The following is a 6,992-nucleotide window of genomic DNA, read 5'->3' on the forward strand; positions in this document are numbered from 1 at the left end:
CTGCCTACTGTATATCTGTATATCACATGAACAGACATGGAGAAGCAGTTTTTAAAATGTGACAACTAGCCCCGGTCTGTCCTATAGAGACTGCATTTGTATGTCAGGCGCAAAACTTTTGATTTAATATATTAAAACATTTAGTATTAGTTTATTTAAAGTACTGTATACTGTACAAATGTCTCAAATAACACATTCAGACTGAGATCTGAATGCATCTCAATGGCAGATTGTGGTTTCTGAGCCACTGACGCCCCCTGGAGGAAGAGCAACTCTGTCTTACAGTAATCAGTCATTAGCAGGGTTATTATAATTAATAAAAAAAAGGTTACACTTTATTTTAAGGTGTCCTTGTTACAGTGTAATTATATATTTAAGTACTGAGTAATAATAATTAACTATATGTACTTACTGTTAGGGGTGTGCGATATTGACAAAAAATAATATCTCGATATTTTCTGGGATTTTATCGATGACGATAATTAGACGATATTTTGCTGAGTGTATTATTGTGCTGGTACCTTAAGGACTGCTGAAGACAGCTGACTCCTAATGTTTTTAATATTCTTCATATTCTGTGTGGTGGTCAGTTCATACTGATAGAAATTAATCTTTTCCAATAAGTTTAAACTGATTTTTGCATTTTATGGGCATTTTTACCTTTATAAAGCCATTTTTTCTAAAAGCGTCTATTATCTTTTGAGTCAAATTCTTACATTTAATCAGGGAATTAGAATAATAAGACATTTGGGCTGTTACCAAGCAAATTAAATCAACACAGAAGCTGCATCTGAAGTGGCATCTACAGGTACATCTCAAAAAATTAGAATATCATGAAAAAGGTCAATATTTTTTGTCACTAATTTCAGAAAGTGAAACCCATATATTATATAGATTCATTACACATAGAGTGAAATATTTCAAGCCTTTATTTCTTGAAATTTTGATGATTATGGCATACAGATAATGAAAGTTAAAACAACAGTTACGATATTATCGCAGACGATATATAGCGCACACCCCTACTTACTATATGGTTAGGGTTAGGATTAGGGTTTGTCTTGCATGTAATTATGCATCATTTATTGTTATTATAATAGTAAGTATACCGTATAATAGTAAGGACACCGTAAAATAAAGTGTTACCAAAAAAACAAACATTTTTGTTACTTAAAGCACATTTTAACTGAAATAAATGATGCATTTTATTTCAACTAGTTGCCAAACAAAATTTTTTATTTTCATTTAACTTAATGTTTTAAAATAACTAAAAATAAAACTAGAACTAAAATAAAAAGGCATGAAAACTATATAGACATACTTAAAAAAAAAAAATAAAAAAAAAACTATTAAAAATGACAAAAACACTTTAACTAAAGTTGCAATGAAAACAAAACAAAAAAACCTAATTTAAAATCTTAATAAAATTTAAAGGCATAGTTCACCCAAAAATAAAAATTCTGAGAGCTCTCTGACCCTCCCATAGACAGCAATGCAACTGAAATGTTCCCAAGTCCAGAAACATTGCAAGGACATCAGTAAACCAGTCCATGTGACATCAGTGGTTCAGTCGTAATTTTACGAAGCTACGAGAATACTTTTTGTGCACAAAGAAAACAATAATAACATAATTTATTCAACAATTCATGTCCCCGAGTTACCGTCTTCCAACATATTGGAGAGTACCCCAGAACGTAATCAACGTAATCAGCACAGTTTATGTTCAGCATGCACGCGCTTTATCCTGAACGCAAACAACGCTGATTGAGCTCATCAGATCATTGTAATTACTGACAATCAGAAAGTTGTGTTCACATGGTGGCGCTGTTTAATTTCTAATGAGTTTATTATTTGACTGGGTGATTGACGCATATGTGTGAAAACAGTGCAGCTGCTTCTGTTTCGCTGTGGTTTTACTGTAGTATTGATGGCAGGAGTGCAACTGGAGAGTTTTGAGAGTAATTTAGTGCAGAGCCCGAGACAGATGCAATCAATCTGACTTTGCATTTGGAACAGAACCAGGCGTTTAGTCAGCGTTTGGAGTCTCGGCGGGTCCGGCTGCAGTTGCATTATCATAACGAGACGTGATTAATCAGTGCAGCCTTCATTCACATTATCAATAGTGTTTTTAATGCCACCGACTGAGAATTTGTAGAATGTACAGTATGTGAGATAAGATACAACTGAACTTGTTCAGACAGGTATAGCAGGAGAGTGCTGCTGTATATGATGTGTGTGGTGTGTTCAGGTCGGCTGCTGAAGCACACGGAGTAAAACACAGCTCCACATCAAACATTCATTCACAGCGTCTCACATACAGTCTACATATAGACACACAGAACTGAATGTTCTTACACTGATATTGTGTTAAAAAATAAAACACAAATTCAATTCAGTTTCTGAACAGGATTCACACATACAGATCAGTAATTTTAATATGCAATAACTTTTAGAAGCAGAACTGTTTATATATATATATATATATACAGTATATATATATATACATATATATATATATATATATATATATATATATATATATATATATATATATATATATATATATATATATATATATATATATATATATATATATATATATATATATATATATATATATATATATATATATATATATATATATATATATATATATATATATATATATATATATATATATATATATATATATATATATATATATATATACAGTATATATATGTGTGTGTGTGTGTGTTTGTTTGTGTGTGTGTGTGTATGTTTTCATACCATGATTTACAGAAAAATGTTGTTCAGTGTAACAATACTTCATATACCAAATTTTTGCTGTATAAGCACTAAATAAATAATAAATAATCACCTTTTCTTTTATATATTTCAATAAGTACAGGTCAGAATAAGTATGTAGTTTAAATGGAGAAATAATGTTCCATCTTCATTCAGTGTAAAATAAATAAATATATTATTAAATATATTATTTCACCCATTTTTAGACATTTTCACAAATGTTATTTGAAACATTCAAGTAGACCGTTTATTTGCATATGCTTTCTGTGTATATAAAATCACTTTTTTGTAAGTTTAATTTGATGTGGACACCAACATGGGATGTCTATATATAAAATATAAATTTGACCAAAAATTAAAAAACTACTTGCTACATGTAAATGCAATTGAATAAAGATACTTTTTTATTTAACTCTGTTGCAGTCGCTTTTAAATAATATTACAAGTATAGGATCAAAGTCATGTGATTATTCATAATGATATTATACATGACTGATGGTGTGTGTTGATTACATCAGACCTCTGGAGCTGCTTTACTGCATTAGATCAGAGTCTTTCTCAACACAGATGCTCTTTAATATCAGTAAAGACACATATATTTTAGACATCCTGACATACAAACACTATTTTGCACTAATGATTGCTGTTAGCATTAAAGCAGAGACTTGATTCAAGAATTCCTCTTCCCAAAGTTAAAGTCTAATCATTTGTCCTGCAGAAAACTCTCTGTTGCGTCCGGAGGATATCTGGATGCTGGATGCAGATGAATCCGTTACCCAGGAGGCTTTGCGTCGTCCCAGCAGACCGGATCACCTGGACTTCCTGAGAATCACGCCGCCGGAGGACGACATCATCGGAGACACTCCGTATAATCCCAATCTCGGAATAACGGTGAGGCAGTCAGCGCTGTGATGAAATTAATGTATCGTAGACTTCTGCGTTTATTCTTGATGTTTATTCAGTAAGCAGCCCGCTTAAAAACAATATTCAGACTTTTTTTCTCTGAATTATGATTTTATATCTCACAATTCTGACTTTTCTGAATTTATCTCACAATTCTGACTTTTCTGAATTTATCTCACAATTCTGACTTTTTTTCTCAATTAATTTCACAATTCTGACTTTTATTTTCTCACAATTCTGACTTTTTCTCAATTTATCTCACAATTCTGACTTTTTTTCTGAATTTATCTCACAATTCTGATTTGTTTTTCTGAATTTATTTCACAATTCTGATTTTTTTCTGAATTTATTTCACAATTCTGACTTTTTTTCTGAATTTATTTCACAATTCTGATTTTTTTTATTTTCTCACAATTCTGACTTTTTTTCTGAATTTATTTCAAAATTCAGATTTTTTTTTCCTAAATTTATTTCACAATTCTGATTTTTTTTTTCTGAATTTATCTCACAATTCTGACTTTTTTCTGATTTATCTCACAGTTCTGATTTTTTTTATCTCACAATTCTGGCTTTTCTGAATTTATCCCACAATTCTGATTTTATATCTCTCAATTCTGAATTTTTTCTGAATTTATCTTACAGTTCTGACTTTTTCTGATTTTATCTCACAATTCTGATATTATATCTCACATTTCTGACTATATCTTGCAATTCTGACTTTATATATCGTAGTTCAGACTTTTTTCTCTGAGTTTATCTCACAATTCTGTTTTTTGTTTCTGCCACGTAATAAAAAATAAAAAACTTTTACATTTTGTATCTCACAATTATTACCTTTGTTCTCGCAGTTGTTACTGTATAATTCTGAATCTCAGAATTGTAAGTAAAAATAGTCTGAACTGTGAGATAAAAATTTACCAATTACAATTACCTTTATTTTTATCCCAAGGCAGAAACGGGCTTTAATACATAAGTGACTTATAATTGAGAACCTTTAAGAATTATTGTTCCTCTGGACTTGTGGACTAAAGCGCACACACACGCGCACACAACCACACACACACACACACACACACAAACACATGCACACACACACACACACACACACACACACACACACACACACACACACACACACACACACACACACACACACACACACACACACACACACACACACACACACACACACACACACACACACACACACACACACACACACACACACACACACACACACACACACACACACACACACACACACACACACACACACACACACACACACACACACACACACACACACACACACACACACACACACACACACACACACACACACACAGAGGCTTTGTGTAAGAAATCTTTCTGGTCCAGAGGGCACGTCAGCAAATCCAGATTTCTCAACTTGTTTTTTAGAGGTCAGGTCTGACTGATTCAGCAGCAGAACATGTTAATAACTGTAATAACTGCACTGAGAAACTGTGTTTCCTAAATATGTTTTAATCGTCCCCATATAGACTAAAATATACACCAAGGACGTTCCCATTACGTTATAAAACTGAATGTTCTCTGAATGTTCAAAACGTCCAGTTCTTTAATTGTTTTAGAAACATTGTTTCTTGGTTGTGTGAACTTTAAGGGAACATTCTGTTTTGTAATTTTGTAAAAATTGTTACTTTTTAACGTTACGTTTGAATGTTCTCAGAACATTTTTGAACATCAAACTAAAATGTTTCAGGAAAACATTCCATGAATTATGTATTAATGATGTTTTTATGCTAACGTTGTGAGAACATTATTAAGACCAGAGAGCTTTTAATGAACATACTAATACAGTTTTTAAGAAATGCTTACACACAGTTTTTGAAACTATGGCTCCATTTCTCAAAACTCTACACACAAAACCACAAAACACACACACAACATGCAAAACGTCACACACATCTTGCAAAAGCAAACACTTCTTTGAAAACTATTTTAACTCTTCTAAAAATTGTATTTTTGCATAGTAACACACAAACATAAAATAATTAGCCACATACACGCCAAACTACACACAGATGTGAAAAATGTCAAACACTACTCTTGTGTGTCTTTTACTTGTTCAGAGTGCAGTGAAGAACAGGAGTTTGTCACAGCGCTCGCACATACAGTACATGCATATGCACATATACACTGTATATACTGTATGTATGACTGATGAATTTTACAGTTATGCAACTGAACTGAATCAAACTCAACTGACTTGAGCTGCAGAATGACACTATTGACTTGTTAGAGCTGCTTTACAGCAGAATGTGAATTTGATACTATTGTAAAGCTGCTGTGAAACAGTTTATACTGTATAAAGCACTTTAGAAATAAAGTTGACTTTCTGACTAGGCTTTTATGCATGTTCAGTATAGATAGATAGATAGATAGATAGATAGATACTGAATATGCATACAACACAGATGCATATTCAGTGTGTGTGAGTGTGTGTGTGTGCGTGAGCGTGTGTGTGTGTGTGTGTGTGTGTGTGAGTGTGAGTGTGTGCGTATGTGTGTGAGTGTGTGCATGTGCGAGTGTGTGTGTGCGAGTGCATGTGAGTGTGTGCGTGTGTGTGTGTGTGTGTGTGTGTGTGTGAGTGTGTGCGTGTGTGTGTGAGTGCGAGTGTGTGAGTTAGTGGTCGACCGATTATCGGCCTGGCCGATTATCGACGCCGATATTAAGCATTTTTATGATTATCGGTATCGGTAATTTTCAAAACCGATTTGCCGATAAAATAATTTAATTTTGAAACACGCTATTTGGCTCTAATGCAGCCTGTCGGAACTCACCACTCTGGGGCCTAGAGCAATCTCCGCCCACCGCCCATCTGATTTGTTGGGAGTCACGAGTCCGACCAATCAGCATGGAAGGCTAAAGGCACTGAAAGTTTTGCACTCTCACACCGAAAGCGCATGCTAACTGGAGCTGCTTCAGTGATCACGCATCAGTTGTCTCTCTAAGGCAGTAGCAGATGTTGCTGAAGTTGCAATAAATCACAATCCACTACACTGAAGTTGCAAAACACCTCAATATTATCTATTTATGGTTTCCGCGATGGGGAAAACGCAGACGGAATCGCGGAATCCAGTCATATAAATGGAATGTACTGTATAACGCGGAATGTCACGGAATTTGTCAAAGTTTGGGTGAATTAATCAAAAGTAGGTCAGTACACTTAAATCGACTCGCGCTATGGACTAGTATCTGTAAATATTAAGCCGCAAAAATACTATTTAAATATGAATCCTGCATGTTCTGCGTGTCTCTGT

The sequence above is a fragment of the Sinocyclocheilus anshuiensis genome, unplaced genomic scaffold (assembly GCF_001515605.1).
Source record: "Sinocyclocheilus anshuiensis isolate Anshui unplaced genomic scaffold, SAMN03320099.WGS_v1.1 scaffold1569, whole genome shotgun sequence".
Taxonomy (NCBI): Eukaryota; Metazoa; Chordata; class Actinopteri; order Cypriniformes; family Cyprinidae; genus Sinocyclocheilus; species Sinocyclocheilus anshuiensis.